This window comes from Tachysurus vachellii, chromosome 8, assembly GCF_030014155.1.
Source record: "Tachysurus vachellii isolate PV-2020 chromosome 8, HZAU_Pvac_v1, whole genome shotgun sequence".
NCBI lineage: Eukaryota > Metazoa > Chordata > Actinopteri > Siluriformes > Bagridae > Tachysurus > Tachysurus vachellii.
The window spans coordinates 30,335,037-30,349,945 of NC_083467.1; the positions used below are offsets into that span (position 1 = coordinate 30,335,037).

General features: G+C 42.9%; 14 non-coding genes across 14 annotated transcripts; 7 read left to right on the top strand and 7 right to left on the bottom strand.

Moving 5' to 3' along the window:
- Window positions 1-655: 655 nt before the first annotated feature.
- Window positions 656-728, top strand: trnaa-agc (transfer RNA alanine (anticodon AGC)). The gene has a single exon. It is a non-coding gene; the product is annotated as a tRNA-Ala (tRNA).
- Window positions 729-880: 152 nt separating this feature from the next.
- trnai-aau (transfer RNA isoleucine (anticodon AAU)) lies at window positions 881-954 on the bottom strand. Its single transcript has one exon. It is a non-coding gene; the product is annotated as a tRNA-Ile (tRNA).
- Window positions 955-3,062: 2,108 nt separating this feature from the next.
- Window positions 3,063-3,135, top strand: trnaa-agc (transfer RNA alanine (anticodon AGC)). The gene has a single exon. It is a non-coding gene; the product is annotated as a tRNA-Ala (tRNA).
- Window positions 3,136-3,287: 152 nt separating this feature from the next.
- trnai-aau (transfer RNA isoleucine (anticodon AAU)) lies at window positions 3,288-3,361 on the bottom strand. The gene has a single exon. It is a non-coding gene; the product is annotated as a tRNA-Ile (tRNA).
- Window positions 3,362-5,273: 1,912 nt separating this feature from the next.
- trnaa-agc (transfer RNA alanine (anticodon AGC)) lies at window positions 5,274-5,346 on the top strand. The gene has a single exon. It is a non-coding gene; the product is annotated as a tRNA-Ala (tRNA).
- Window positions 5,347-5,498: 152 nt separating this feature from the next.
- trnai-aau (transfer RNA isoleucine (anticodon AAU)) lies at window positions 5,499-5,572 on the bottom strand. The gene has a single exon. It is a non-coding gene; the product is annotated as a tRNA-Ile (tRNA).
- Window positions 5,573-7,485: 1,913 nt separating this feature from the next.
- On the top strand, window positions 7,486-7,558 carry trnaa-agc (transfer RNA alanine (anticodon AGC)). The gene has a single exon. It is a non-coding gene; the product is annotated as a tRNA-Ala (tRNA).
- Window positions 7,559-7,710: 152 nt separating this feature from the next.
- On the bottom strand, window positions 7,711-7,784 carry trnai-aau (transfer RNA isoleucine (anticodon AAU)). The gene has a single exon. It is a non-coding gene; the product is annotated as a tRNA-Ile (tRNA).
- A 1,585-nt stretch (window positions 7,785-9,369) lies between these two features.
- On the top strand, window positions 9,370-9,442 carry trnaa-agc (transfer RNA alanine (anticodon AGC)). The gene has a single exon. It is a non-coding gene; the product is annotated as a tRNA-Ala (tRNA).
- Window positions 9,443-9,594: 152 nt separating this feature from the next.
- trnai-aau (transfer RNA isoleucine (anticodon AAU)) lies at window positions 9,595-9,668 on the bottom strand. The gene has a single exon. It is a non-coding gene; the product is annotated as a tRNA-Ile (tRNA).
- A 1,918-nt stretch (window positions 9,669-11,586) lies between these two features.
- On the top strand, window positions 11,587-11,659 carry trnaa-agc (transfer RNA alanine (anticodon AGC)). The gene has a single exon. It is a non-coding gene; the product is annotated as a tRNA-Ala (tRNA).
- A 152-nt stretch (window positions 11,660-11,811) lies between these two features.
- On the bottom strand, window positions 11,812-11,885 carry trnai-aau (transfer RNA isoleucine (anticodon AAU)). The gene has a single exon. It is a non-coding gene; the product is annotated as a tRNA-Ile (tRNA).
- A 1,749-nt stretch (window positions 11,886-13,634) lies between these two features.
- On the top strand, window positions 13,635-13,707 carry trnaa-agc (transfer RNA alanine (anticodon AGC)). The gene has a single exon. It is a non-coding gene; the product is annotated as a tRNA-Ala (tRNA).
- A 152-nt stretch (window positions 13,708-13,859) lies between these two features.
- On the bottom strand, window positions 13,860-13,933 carry trnai-aau (transfer RNA isoleucine (anticodon AAU)). The gene has a single exon. It is a non-coding gene; the product is annotated as a tRNA-Ile (tRNA).
- Window positions 13,934-14,909: the final 976 nt, after the last annotated feature.

Here is a 14,909-nt window from a genome sequence, read left to right on the forward strand (position 1 = left end):
AATCAACAGATGCCTCCCAAGAAAACCTTCCAAAGAGTTACAAGCAGGTAAGTGAACACATGTACCTTGGAGAACCAGCCTTGTGCCTTGGAGAACCACTCATTTTAGATCCACCCTGGCAAAAAGACCACTTCTGCCAAAACAATAAGCAAACAATCTAAATCAATCAACAGATGCCTCCCAAGAAAACCTTCCAAAGAGTTACAAGCAGGTAAGTGAACACATGTACCTTGGAGAACCAGCCTTGTGCCTTGGAGAACCACTCATTTTAGAACCTCCCTGACAAAAAGACCACTTCTGCCAAAACAATAAGCAAACAATCTAAATCAATCAACAGATGCCTCCCAAGAAAACCTTCCAAAGAGTTACAAGCAGGTAAGTGAACACATGTACCTTGGAGAACCAGCCTTGTGCCTTGGAGAACCACTCATTTTAGAACCACCCTGACAAAAAGACCACTTCTGCCAAAACAATAAGCAAACAATCTAAATCAATCAACAGATGCCTCAGAAGAAAACCTTCCAAAGAGTTACAAGCAGGTAAGTCAACACGTAGGTCGATCGGTTATATCCAAACGGCTAAAGGCACCCACCTCACAGTCATGCCGGCCGCAGAATCCCACGGAAACGGTGTGTGGCCTTACGTTTTATCGAATGGGGAATTAGCTCAAATGGTAGAGCGCTCGCTTAGCATGCGAGAGGTAGCGGGATCGATGCCCGCATTCTCCAAAGTGACGCTCCTCTCTCTCCGTGTGCCTTGGAGAACCCGCCTACTGTTTTTACCACTTGATATTAATAATATTTATACCACAACACATGACATATGAGCAGCATCAGGTTGAGAAGTGCCACAGTCATGTCACTGCAGAACTCTTGGAAAATGGCCCGTACGGGGCTCGAACCCGCGACCTTGGCGTTATTAGCACCACGCTCTAACCAGCTGAGCTAACCGGCCAAGTCACGCTTAGCTAGAACGCTGCGAGGTAGAAGGTAGCCTAAATGGCTCGATTTAAGCTTTGGTATTTCATACTTATCGATGAATGGAATAATACCTACTCTGGATTTTAAACATGGCAGTCAAAAACTCACAATGCACGCTGAATTACTTCAGACATTGGCCCCAAGAGAGCAAAAGAAGGTTTGAAGGACAATGATTCAAATTGTTACAAAGAGTGGTCACATTTCCACCATCGGGTCTAAAAGTCTTCTCCAATCCGACTTGTAGACAATTAGACTGAGCAATCAAAGAGCTTCACAATACATATTTCGGAAGTGGGAGAAACAAGCTACAATGCCCATGTAGAAAGAGAAACAATAACATCCCCTGGTGAAAGCAAACATTTGTTATCATCAGGTCTGAAAGTCCATGCACTAACCAGTTGAGCCCTTAGCTGGAACCCTGTGAGGTTGAAGCTAGCCTAAATGGCTGGATTTAAGATTTGGTATCGTTCGCTTAACGATGAATGGAATAATATCTACTCTGGATTTGAAACATGGCAGTCAAAAACTCACAATGGGTCTGAAAGTCTTCTCCAATCCAACATGTAGACAATTAAACTGAGCAATCAAAGAGCCACAGCTCCACAAGACTTAACTCGAAAGTGGGAGAAACAAGCCATGAACCCTGTGCAAAAAACAGTCTAGGTAGTTTTATTAGACAGATGGTTTAAATATAATCCATTCAATGTTTTACACAGAAAAGTTACAATAACACCACCTGGACAAAGCAAACAGTTGTCACCAGCCTATAAGCAGCTGCTCTTTATCTGGAAAGGACAGGAGCCATGAAGATCGCCTCTTCATATTTTTCCATTTGGGGTTTATCATAGAACCACCCTGGCAAAAAGACCACTTCTGCCGAAACAACAAGCAAGCAATCTAAATCAATCAACAAATGCCTCCGAAGAAAACCTTCCAAAGAGTTACAAGCAGGTAAGTCAACACATGTACTTTAGAGAACCAGCCTTGTGCCTTGGAGAACCACTAATTTTAGAACCACCCTGGCAAAAAGACCACTTCTGCCAAAACAATAAGCAAACAATCTAAATCAATCAACAGATGCCTCCCAAGAAAACCTTCCAAAGAGTTACAAGCAGGTAAGTGAACACATGTACCTTGGAGAACCAGCCTTGTGCCTTGGAGAACCACTCATTTTAGATCCACCCTGGCAAAAAACTATTTAGAACCACCCTGGCAAAAAGACCACTTCTGCCAAAACAATAAGCAAACAATCTAAATCAATCAACAGATGCCTCCCAAGAAAAGAAAACCTTCCAAAGAGTTACAAGCAGGTAAGTGAACACATGTACCTTGGAGAACCAGCCTTGTGCCTTGGAGAACCACTCATTTTAGATCCACCCTGGCAAAAAGACCACTTCTGCCAAAACAATAAGCAAACAATCTAAATCAATCAACAGATGCCTCCCAAGAAAACCTTCCAAAGAGTTACAAGCAGGTAAGTGAACACATGTACCTTGGAGAACCAGCCTTGTGCCTTGGAGAACCACTCATTTTAGAACCTCCCTGACAAAAAGACCACTTCTGCCAAAACAATAAGCAAACAATCTAAATCAATCAACAGATGCCTCAGAAGAAAACCTTCCAAAGAGTTACAAGCAGGTAAGTCAACACATGTACCTTAGAGAACCAGCCTTGTGCCTTGGAGAACCACTAATTTTAGAACCACCCTGGCAAAAAGACCACTTCTGCCAAAACAATAAGCAAACAATCTAAATCAATCAACAGATGCCTCCCAAGAAAACCTTCCAAAGAGTTACAAGCAGGTAAGTGAACACATGTACCTTGGAGAACCAGCCTTGTGCCTTGGAGAACCACTCATTTTAGAACCACCCTGACAAAAAGACCACTTCTGCCAAAACAATAAGCAAACAATCTAAATCAATCAACAGATGCCTCAGAAGAAAACCTTCCAAAGAGTTACAAGCAGGTAAGTCAACACGTAGGTCGATCGGTTATATCCAAACGGCTAAAGGCACCCACCTCACAGTCATGCCGGCCGCAGAATCCCACGGAAACGGTGTGTGGCCTTACGTTTTATCGAATGGGGAATTAGCTCAAATGGTAGAGCGCTCGCTTAGCATGCGAGAGGTAGCGGGATCGATGCCCGCATTCTCCAAAGTGACGCTCCTCTCTCTCCGTGTGCCTTGGAGAACCCGCCTACTGTTTTTACCACTTGATATTAATAATATTTATACCACAACACATGACATATGAGCAGCATCAGGTTGAGAAGTGCCACAGTCATGTCACTGCAGAACTCTTGGAAAATGGCCCGTACGGGGCTCGAACCCGCGACCTTGGCGTTATTAGCACCACGCTCTAACCAGCTGAGCTAACCGGCCAAGTCACGCTTAGCTAGAACGCTGCGAGGTAGAAGGTAGCCTAAATGGCTCGATTTAAGCTTTGGTATTTCATACTTATCGATGAATGGAATAATACCTACTCTGGATTTTAAACATGGCAGTCAAAAACTCACAATGCACGCTGAATTACTTCAGACATTGACCCCAAGAGAGCAAAAGAAGGTTTGAAGGACAATGATTCAAATTGTTACAAAGAGTGGTCACATTTCCACCATCGGGTCTAAAAGTCTTCTCCAATCCGACTTGTAGACAATTAGACTGAGCAATCAAAGAGCTTCACAATACATATTTCGGAAGTGGGAGAAACAAGCTACAATGCCCATGTAGAAAGAGAAACAATAACATCCCCTGGTGAAAGCAAACATTTGTTATCATCAGGTCTGAAAGTCCATGCACTAACCAGTTGAGCCCTTAGCTGGAACCCTGTGAGGTTGAAGCTAGCCTAAATGGCTGGATTTAAGATTTGGTATCGTTCGCTTAACGATGAATGGAATAATATCTACTCTGGATTTGAAACATGGCAGTCAAAAACTCACAATGGGTCTGAAAGTCTTCTCCAATCCAACATGTAGACAATTAAACTGAGCAATCAAAGAGCCACAGCTTCACAAGACTTAACTCGAAAGTGGGAGAAACAAGCCATGAACCCTGTGCAAAAAACAGTCTAGGTAGTTTTATTAGACAGATGGTTTAAATATAATCCATTCAATGTTTTACACAGAAAAGTTACAATAACACCACCTGGACAAAGCAAACAGTTGTCACCAGCCTATAAGCAGCTGCTCTTTATCTGGAAAGGACAGGAGCCATGAAGATCGCCTCTTCATATTTTTCCATTTGGGGTTTATCATAGAACCACCCTGGCAAAAAGACACTTCTGCCGAAACAACAAGCAAGCAATCTAAATCAATCAACAAATGCCTCCGAAGAAAACCTTCCAAAGAGTTACAAGCAGGTAAGTCAACACATGTACTTTAGAGAACCAGCCTTGTGCCTTGGAGAACCACTAATTTTAGAACCACCCTGGCAAAAAGACCACTTCTGCCAAAACAATAAGCAAACAATCTAAATCAATCAACAGATGCCTCCCAAGAAAACCTTCCAAAGAGTTACAAGCAGGTAAGTGAACACATGTACCTTGGAGAACCAGCCTTGTGCCTTGGAGAACCACTCATTTTAGATCCACCCTGGCAAAAAGACCACTTCTGCCAAAACAATAAGCAAACAATCTAAATCAATCAACAGATGCCTCCCAAGAAAACCTTCCAAAGAGTTACAAGCAGGTAAGTGAACACATGTACCTTGGAGAACCAGCCTTGTGCCTTGGAGAACCACTCATTTTAGAACCTCCCTGACAAAAAGACCACTTCTGCCAAAACAATAAGCAAACAATCTAAATCAATCAACAGATGCCTCCCAAGAAAACCTTCCAAAGAGTTACAAGCAGGTAAGTGAACACATGTACCTTGGAGAACCAGCCTTGTGCCTTGGAGAACCACTCATTTTAGAACCACCCTGACAAAAAGACCACTTCTGCCAAAACAATAAGCAAACAATCTAAATCAATCAACAGATGCCTCCCAAGAAAACCTTCCAAAGAGTTACAAGCAGGTAAGTGAACACATGTACCTTGGAGAACCAGCCTTGTGCCTTGGAGAACCACTCATTTTAGAACCACCCTGACAAAAAGACCACTTCTGCCAAAACAATAAGCAAACAATCTAAATCAATCAACAGATGCCTCAGAAGAAAACCTTCCAAAGAGTTACAAGCAGGTAAGTCAACACGTAGGTCGATCGGTTATATCCAAACGGCTAAAGGCACCCACCTCACAGTCATGCCGGCCGCAGAATCCCACGGAAACGGTGTGTGGCCTTACGTTTTATCGAATGGGGAATTAGCTCAAATGGTAGAGCGCTCGCTTAGCATGCGAGAGGTAGCGGGATCGATGCCCGCATTCTCCAAAGTGACGCTCCTCTCTCTCCGTGTGCCTTGGAGAACCCGCCTACTGTTTTTACCACTTGATATTAATAATATTTATACCACAACACATGACATATGAGCAGCATCAGGTTGAGAAGTGCCACAGTCATGTCACTGCAGAACTCTTGGAAAATGGCCCGTACGGGGCTCGAACCCGCGACCTTGGCGTTATTAGCACCACGCTCTAACCAGCTGAGCTAACCGGCCAAGTCACGCTTAGCTAGAACGCTGCGAGGTAGAAGGTAGCCTAAATGGCTCGATTTAAGCTTTGGTATTTCATACTTATCGATGAATGGAATAATACCTACTCTGGATTTTAAACATGGCAGTCAAAAACTCACAATGCACGCTGAATTACTTCAGACATTGGCCCCAAGAGAGCAAAAGAAGGTTTGAAGGACAATGATTCAAATTGTTACAAAGAGTGGTCACATTTCCACCATCGGGTCTAAAAGTCTTCTCCAATCCGACTTGTAGACAATTAGACTGAGCAATCAAAGAGCTTCACAATACATATTTCGGAAGTGGGAGAAACAAGCTACAATGCCCATGTAGAAAGAGAAACAATAACATCCCCTGGTGAAAGCAAACATTTGTTATCATCAGGTCTGAAAGTCCATGCACTAACCAGTTGAGCCCTTAGCTGGAACCCTGTGAGGTTGAAGCTAGCCTAAATGGCTGGATTTAAGATTTGGTATCGTTCGCTTAACGATGAATGGAATAATATCTACTCTGGATTTGAAACATGGCAGTCAAAAACTCACAATGGGTCTGAAAGTCTTCTCCAATCCAACATGTAGACAATTAAACTGAGCAATCAAAGAGCCACAGCTCCACAAGACTTAACTCGAAAGTGGGAGAAACAAGCCATGAACCCTGTGCAAAAAACAGTCTAGGTAGTTTTATTAGACAGATGGTTTAAATATAATCCATTCAATGTTTTACACAGAAAAGTTACAATAACACCACCTGGACAAAGCAAACAGTTGTCACCAGCCTATAAGCAGCTGCTCTTTATCTGGAAAGGACAGGAGCCATGAAGATCGCCTCTTCATATTTTTCCATTTGGGGTTTATCATAGAACCACCCTGGCAAAAAGACAACTTCTGCCGAAACAACAAGCAAGCAATCTAAATCAATCAACAAATGCCTCCGAAGAAAACCTTCCAAAGAGTTACAAGCAGGTAAGTCAACACATGTACTTTAGAGAACCAGCCTTGTGCCTTGGAGAACCACTAATTTTAGAACCACCCTGGCAAAAAGACCACTTCTGCCAAAACAATAAGCAAACAATCTAAATCAATCAACAGATGCCTCCCAAGAAAACCTTCCAAAGAGTTACAAGCAGGTAAGTGAACACATGTACCTTGGAGAACCAGCCTTGTGCCTTGGAGAACCACTCATTTTAGATCCACCCTGGCAAAAAGACCACTTCTGCCAAAACAATAAGCAAACAATCTAAATCAATCAACAGATGCCTCCCAAGAAAACCTTCCAAAGAGTTACAAGCAGGTAAGTGAACACATGTACCTTGGAGAACCAGCCTTGTGCCTTGGAGAACCACTCATTTTAGAACCTCCCTGACAAAAAGACCACTTCTGCCAAAACAATAAGCAAACAATCTAAATCAATCAACAGATGCCTCAGAAGAAAACCTTCCAAAGAGTTACAAGCAGGTAAGTCAACACATGTACCTTAGAGAACCAGCCTTGTGCCTTGGAGAACCACTAATTTTAGAACCACCCTGGCAAAAAGACCACTTCTGCCAAAACAATAAGCAAACAATCTAAATCAATCAACAGATGCCTCCCAAGAAAACCTTCCAAAGAGTTACAAGCAGGTAAGTGAACACATGTACCTTGGAGAACCAGCCTTGTGCCTTGGAGAACCACTCATTTTAGAACCACCCTGACAAAAAGACCACTTCTGCCAAAACAATAAGCAAACAATCTAAATCAATCAACAGATGCCTCAGAAGAAAACCTTCCAAAGAGTTACAAGCAGGTAAGTCAACACGTAGGTCGATCGGTTATATCCAAACGGCTAAAGGCACCCACCTCACAGTCATGCCGGCCGCAGAATCCCACGGAAACGGTGTGTGGCCTTACGTTTTATCGAATGGGGAATTAGCTCAAATGGTAGAGCGCTCGCTTAGCATGCGAGAGGTAGCGGGATCGATGCCCGCATTCTCCAAAGTGACGCTCCTCTCTCTCCGTGTGCCTTGGAGAACCCGCCTACTGTTTTTACCACTTGATATTAATAATATTTATACCACAACACATGACATATGAGCAGCATCAGGTTGAGAAGTGCCACAGTCATGTCACTGCAGAACTCTTGGAAAATGGCCCGTACGGGGCTCGAACCCGCGACCTTGGCGTTATTAGCACCACGCTCTAACCAGCTGAGCTAACCGGCCAAGTCACGCTTAGCTAGAACGCTGCGAGGTAGAAGGTAGCCTAAATGGCTCGATTTAAGCTTTGGTATTTCATACTTATCGATGAATGGAATAATACCTACTCTGGATTTTAAACATGGCAGTCAAAAACTCACAATGCACGCTGAATTACTTCAGACATTGGCCCCAAGAGAGCAAAAGAAGGTTTGAAGGACAATGATTCAAATTGTTACAAAGAGTGGTCACATTTCCACCATCGGGTCTAAAAGTCTTCTCCAATCCGACTTGTAGACAATTAGACTGAGCAATCAAAGAGCTTCACAATACATATTTCGGAAGTGGGAGAAACAAGCTACAATGCCCATGTAGAAAGAGAAACAATAACATCCCCTGGTGAAAGCAAACATTTGTTATCATCAGGTCTGAAAGTCCATGCACTAACCAGTTGAGCCCTTAGCTGGAACCCTGTGAGGTTGAAGCTAGCCTAAATGGCTGGATTTAAGATTTGGTATCGTTCGCTTAACGATGAATGGAATAATATCTACTCTGGATTTGAAACATGGCAGTCAAAAACTCACAATGGGTCTGAAAGTCTTCTCCAATCCAACATGTAGACAATTAAACTGAGCAATCAAAGAGCCACAGCTTCACAAGACTTAACTCGAAAGTGGGAGAAACAAGCCATGAACCCTGTGCAAAAAACAGTCTAGGTAGTTTTATTAGACAGATGGTTTAAATATAATCCATTCAATGTTTTACACAGAAAAGTTACAATAACACCACCTGGACAAAGCAAACAGTTGTCACCAGCCTATAAGCAGCTGCTCTTTATCTGGAAAGGACAGGAGCCATGAAGATCGCCTCTTCATATTTTTCCATTTGGGGTTTATCATAGAACCACCCTGGCAAAAAGACCACTTCTGCCGAAACAACAAGCAAGCAATCTAAATCAATCAACAAATGCCTCCGAAGAAAACCTTCCAAAGAGTTACAAGCAGGTAAGTCAACACATGTACTTTAGAGAACCAGCCTTGTGCCTTGGAGAACCACTAATTTTAGAACCACCCTGGCAAAAAGACCACTTCTGCCAAAACAATAAGCAAACAATCTAAATCAATCAACAGATGCCTCCCAAGAAAACCTTCCAAAGAGTTACAAGCAGGTAAGTGAACACATGTACCTTGGAGAACCAGCCTTGTGCCTTGGAGAACCACTCATTTTAGATCCACCCTGGCAAAAAGACCACTTCTGCCAAAACAATAAGCAAACAATCTAAATCAATCAACAGATGCCTCCCAAGAAAACCTTCCAAAGAGTTACAAGCAGGTAAGTGAACACATGTACCTTGGAGAACCAGCCTTGTGCCTTGGAGAACCACTCATTTTAGAACCACCCTGACAAAAAGACCACTTCTGCCAAAACAATAAGCAAACAATCTAAATCAATCAACAGATGCCTCAGAAGAAAACCTTCCAAAGAGTTACAAGCAGGTAAGTCAACACGTAGGTCGATCGGTTATATCCAAACGGCTAAAGGCACCCACCTCACAGTCATGCCGGCCGCAGAATCCCACGGAAACGGTGTGTGGCCTTACGTTTTATCGAATGGGGAATTAGCTCAAATGGTAGAGCGCTCGCTTAGCATGCGAGAGGTAGCGGGATCGATGCCCGCATTCTCCAAAGTGACGCTCCTCTCTCTCCGTGTGCCTTGGAGAACCCGCCTACTGTTTTTACCACTTGATATTAATAATATTTATACCACAACACATGACATATGAGCAGCATCAGGTTGAGAAGTGCCACAGTCATGTCACTGCAGAACTCTTGGAAAATGGCCCGTACGGGGCTCGAACCCGCGACCTTGGCGTTATTAGCACCACGCTCTAACCAGCTGAGCTAACCGGCCAAGTCACGCTTAGCTAGAACGCTGCGAGGTAGAAGGTAGCCTAAATGGCTCGATTTAAGCTTTGGTATTTCATACTTATCGATGAATGGAATAATACCTACTCTGGATTTTAAACATGGCAGTCAAAAACTCACAATGCACGCTGAATTACTTCAGACATTGACCCCAAGAGAGCAAAAGAAGGTTTGAAGGACAATGATTCAAATTGTTACAAAGAGTGGTCACATTTCCACCATCGGGTCTAAAAGTCTTCTCCAATCCGACTTGTAGACAATTAGACTGAGCAATCAAAGAGCTTCACAATACATATTTCGGAAGTGGGAGAAACAAGCTACAATGCCCATGTAGAAAGAGAAACAATAACATCCCCTGGTGAAAGCAAACATTTGTTATCATCAGGTCTGAAAGTCCATGCACTAACCAGTTGAGCCCTTAGCTGGAACCCTGTGAGGTTGAAGCTAGCCTAAATGGCTGGATTTAAGATTTGGTATCGTTCGCTTAACGATGAATGGAATAATATCTACTCTGGATTTGAAACATGGCAGTCAAAAACTCACAATGGGTCTGAAAGTCTTCTCCAATCCAACATGTAGACAATTAAACTGAGCAATCAAAGAGCCACAGCTTCACAAGACTTAACTCGAAAGTGGGAGAAACAAGCCATGAACCCTGTGCAAAAAACAGTCTAGGTAGTTTTATTAGACAGATGGTTTAAATATAATCCATTCAATGTTTTACACAGAAAAGTTACAATAACACCACCTGGACAAAGCAAACAGTTGTCACCAGCCTATAAGCAGCTGCTCTTTATCTGGAAAGGACAGGAGCCATGAAGATCGCCTCTTCATATTTTTCCATTTGGGGTTTATCATAGAACCACCCTGGCAAAAAGACCACTTCTGCCGAAACAACAAGCAAGCAATCTAAATCAATCAACAAATGCCTCCGAAGAAAACCTTCCAAAGAGTTACAAGCAGGTAAGTCAACACATGTACTTTAGAGAACCAGCCTTGTGCCTTGGAGAACCACTAATTTTAGAACCACCCTGGCAAAAAGACCACTTCTGCCAAAACAATAAGCAAACAATCTAAATCAATCAACAGATGCCTCCCAAGAAAACCTTCCAAAGAGTTACAAGCAGGTAAGTGAACACATGTACCTTGGAGAACCAGCCTTGTGCCTTGGAGAACCACTCATTTTAGATCCACCCTGGCAAAAAGACCACTTCTGCCAAAACAATAAGCAAACAATCTAAATCAATCAACAGATGCCTCCCAAGAAAACCTTCCAAAGCAAAGAGTTACAAGCAGGTAAGTGAACACATGTACCTTGGAGAACCAGCCTTGTGCCTTGGAGAACCACTCATTTTAGAACCTCCCTGACAAAAAGACCACTTCTGCCAAAACAATAAGCAAACAATCTAAATCAATCAACAGATGCCTCCCAAGAAAACCTTCCAAAGAGTTACAAGCAGGTAAGTGAACACATGTACCTTGGAGAACCAGCCTTGTGCCTTGGAGAACCACTCATTTTAGAACCACCCTGACAAAAAGACCACTTCTGCCAAAACAATAAGCAAACAATCTAAATCAATCAACAGATGCCTCCCAAGAAAACCTTCCAAAGAGTTACAAGCAGGTAAGTGAACACATGTACCTTGGAGAACCAGCCTTGTGCCTTGGAGAACCACTCATTTTAGAACCACCCTGACAAAAAGACCACTTCTGCCAAAACAATAAGCAAACAATCTAAATCAATCAACAGATGCCTCAGAAGAAAACCTTCCAAAGAGTTACAAGCAGGTAAGTCAACACGTAGGTCGATCGGTTATATCCAAACGGCTAAAGGCACCCACCTCACAGTCATGCCGGCCGCAGAATCCCACGGAAACGGTGTGTGGCCTTACGTTTTATCGAATGGGGAATTAGCTCAAATGGTAGAGCGCTCGCTTAGCATGCGAGAGGTAGCGGGATCGATGCCCGCATTCTCCAAAGTGACGCTCCTCTCTCTCCGTGTGCCTTGGAGAACCCGCCTACTGTTTTTACCACTTGATATTAATAATATTTATACCGCAATACATGACATATGAGCAGCATCAGGTTGAGAAGTGCCACAGTCATGTCACTGCAGAACTCTTGGAAAATGGCCCGTACGGGGCTCGAACCCGCGACCTTGGCGTTATTAGCACCACGCTCTAACCAGCTGAGCTAACCGGCCAAGTCACGCTTAGCTAGAACGCTGCGAGGTAGAAGGTAGCCTAAATGGCTCGATTTAAGCTTTGGTATTTCATACTTATCGATGAATGGAATAATACCTACTCTGGATTTTAAACATGGCAGTCAAAAACTCACAATGCACGCTGAATTACTTCAGACATTGACCCCAAGAGAGCAAAAGAAGGTTTGAAGGACAATGATTCAAATTGTTACAAAGAGTGGTCACATTTCCACCATCGGGTCTAAAAGTCTTCTCCAATCCGACTTGTAGACAATTAGACTGAGCAATCAAAGAGCTTCACAATACATATTTCGGAAGTGGGAGAAACAAGCTACAATGCCCATGTAGAAAGAAAAACAATAACTTCCCCTGGTGAAAGCAAACATTTGTTATCATCAGGTCTGAAAGTCCATGCACTAACCAGTTGAGCCCTTAGCTGGAACCCTGTGAGTTTGAAGCTAGCCGAAATGGCTGGATTTAAGATTTGGTATTGTTCGCTTAACGATGAATGGAATAATATCTACTCTGCATTTGAAACATGGCAGTCAAAAACTCACAATGGGTCTTAAAGTCTTCTCCAATCCAACATGTAGACAATTAAACTGAGCAATCAAAGAGCCATAGCTTCACAAGACTTAACTCGGAAGTGGGAGAAACAAGCCATGAACCCTGTGCAAAAAACAGTCTAGGTAGTTTTATTACACAGATGGTTTAAATATAATCCATTCAATGTTTTACACAGAAAAGTTACAATAACACCACCTGGACAAAGCAAACAGTTGTCACCAGCCTATAAGCAGCTGCTCTTTATCTCGAAAGGACAGGAGCCATGAAGATCGCCTCTTCATATTTTTCCATTTGGGGTTTATCATAGAACCACCCTGGCAAAAAGACCACTTCTGCCGAAACAACAAGCAAGCAATCTAAATCAATCAACAAATGCCTCCGAAGAAAACCTTCCAAAGAGTTACAAGCAGGTAAGTCAACACATGTACCTTAGAGAACCATTCTTGTGCCTTGGAGAACCACTAATTTTAGAACCACCCTGGCAAAAAGACCACTTCTGCCAAAACAATAAGCAAACAATCTAAATCAATCAACAGATGCCTCCCAAGAAAACCTTCCAAAGAGTTACAAGCAGGTAAGTGAACACATGTACCTTGGAGAACCAGCCTTGTGCCTTGGAGAACCACTCATTTTAGAACCACCCTGGCAAAAAGACCACTTCTGCCAAAACAATAAGCAAACAATCTAAATCAATCAACAGATGCCTCCCAAGAAAACCTTCCAAAGAGTTACAAGCAGGTAAGTGAACACATGTACCTTGGAGAACCAGCCTTGTGCATTGGAGAACCACTCATTTTAGAACCACCCTGACAAAAAGACCACTTCTGCCAAAACAATAAGCAAACAATCTAAATCAATCAACAGATGCCTCAGAAGAAAACCTTCCAAAGAGTTACAAGCAGGTAAATGAACACATGTACCTTGGAGAACCAGCCTTGTGCATTGGAGAACCACTCATTTTAGAACCACCCTGACAAAAAGACCACTTCTGCCAAAACAATAAGCAAACAATCTAAATCAATCAACAGATGCCTCAGAAGAAAACCTTCCAAAGAGTTACAAGCAGGTAAGTCAACACGTAGGTCGATCGGTTATATCCAAACGGCTAAAGGCACCCACCTCACAGTCATGCCGGCCGCAGAATCCCACGGAAACGGTGTGTGGCCTTACGTTTTATCGAATGGGGAATTAGCTCAAATGGTAGAGCGCTCGCTTAGCATGCGAGAGGTAGCGGGATCGATGCCCGCATTCTCCAAAGTGACGCTCCTCTCTCTCCGTGTGCCTTGGAGAACCCGCCTACTGTTTTTACCACTTGATATTAATAATATTTATACCGCAATACATGACATATGAGCAGCATCAGGTTGATAAGTGCCACAGTCATGTCACTGCAGAGCTCTTGGAAAATGGCCCGTACGGGGCTCGAACCCGCGACCTTGGCGTTATTAGCACCACGCTCTAACCAGCTGAGCTAACCGGCCAAGTCACGCTTAGCTAGAACGCTGCTAGGTAGAAGGTAGCCTAAATGGCTCGATTTAAGCTTTGGTATTTCATACTTATCGATGAATGGAATAATACCTACTCTGGATTTTAAACATGGCAGTCAAAAACTCACAATGCACGCTGAATTACTTCAGACATTGACCCCAAGAGAGCAAAAGAAGGTTTGAAGGACAATGATTCAAATTGTTACAAAGAGTGGTCACATTTCCACCATCGGGTCTAAAAGTCTTCTCCAATCCGACTTGTAGACAATTAGACTGAGCAATCAAAGAGCTTCACAATACATATTTCGGAAGTGGGAGAAACAAGCTACAATGCCCATGTAGAAAGAAAAACAATAACTTCCCCTGGTGAAAGCAAACATTTGTTATCATCAGGTCTGAAAGTCCATGCACTAACCAGTTGAGCCCTTAGCTGGAACCCTGTGAGTTTGAAGCTAGCCTAAATGGCTGGATTTAAGATTTGGTATCGTTCGCTTAACGATGAATGGAATAATATCTACTCTGCATTTGAAACATGGCAGTCAAAAACTCACAATGGGTCTTAAAGTCTTCTCCAATCCAACATGTAGACAATTAAACTGAGCAATCAAAGAGCCATAGCTTCACAAGACTTAACTCGGAAGTGGGAGAAACAAGCCATGAACCCTGTGCAAAAAACAGTCTAGGTAGTTTTATTACACAGATGGTTTAAATATAATCCATTCAATGTTTTACACAGAAAAGTTACAATAACACCACCTGGACAAAGCAAACAGTTGTCACCAGCCTATAAGCAGCTGCTCTTTATCTCGAAAGGACAGGAGCCATGAAGATCGCCTCTTCATATTTTTCCATTTGGGGTTTATCATAGAACCACCCTGGCAAAAAGACCACTTCTGCCGAAACAACAAGCAAGCAATCTAAATCAATCAACAAATGCCTCCGAAGAAAACCTTCCAAAGAGTTACAAGCA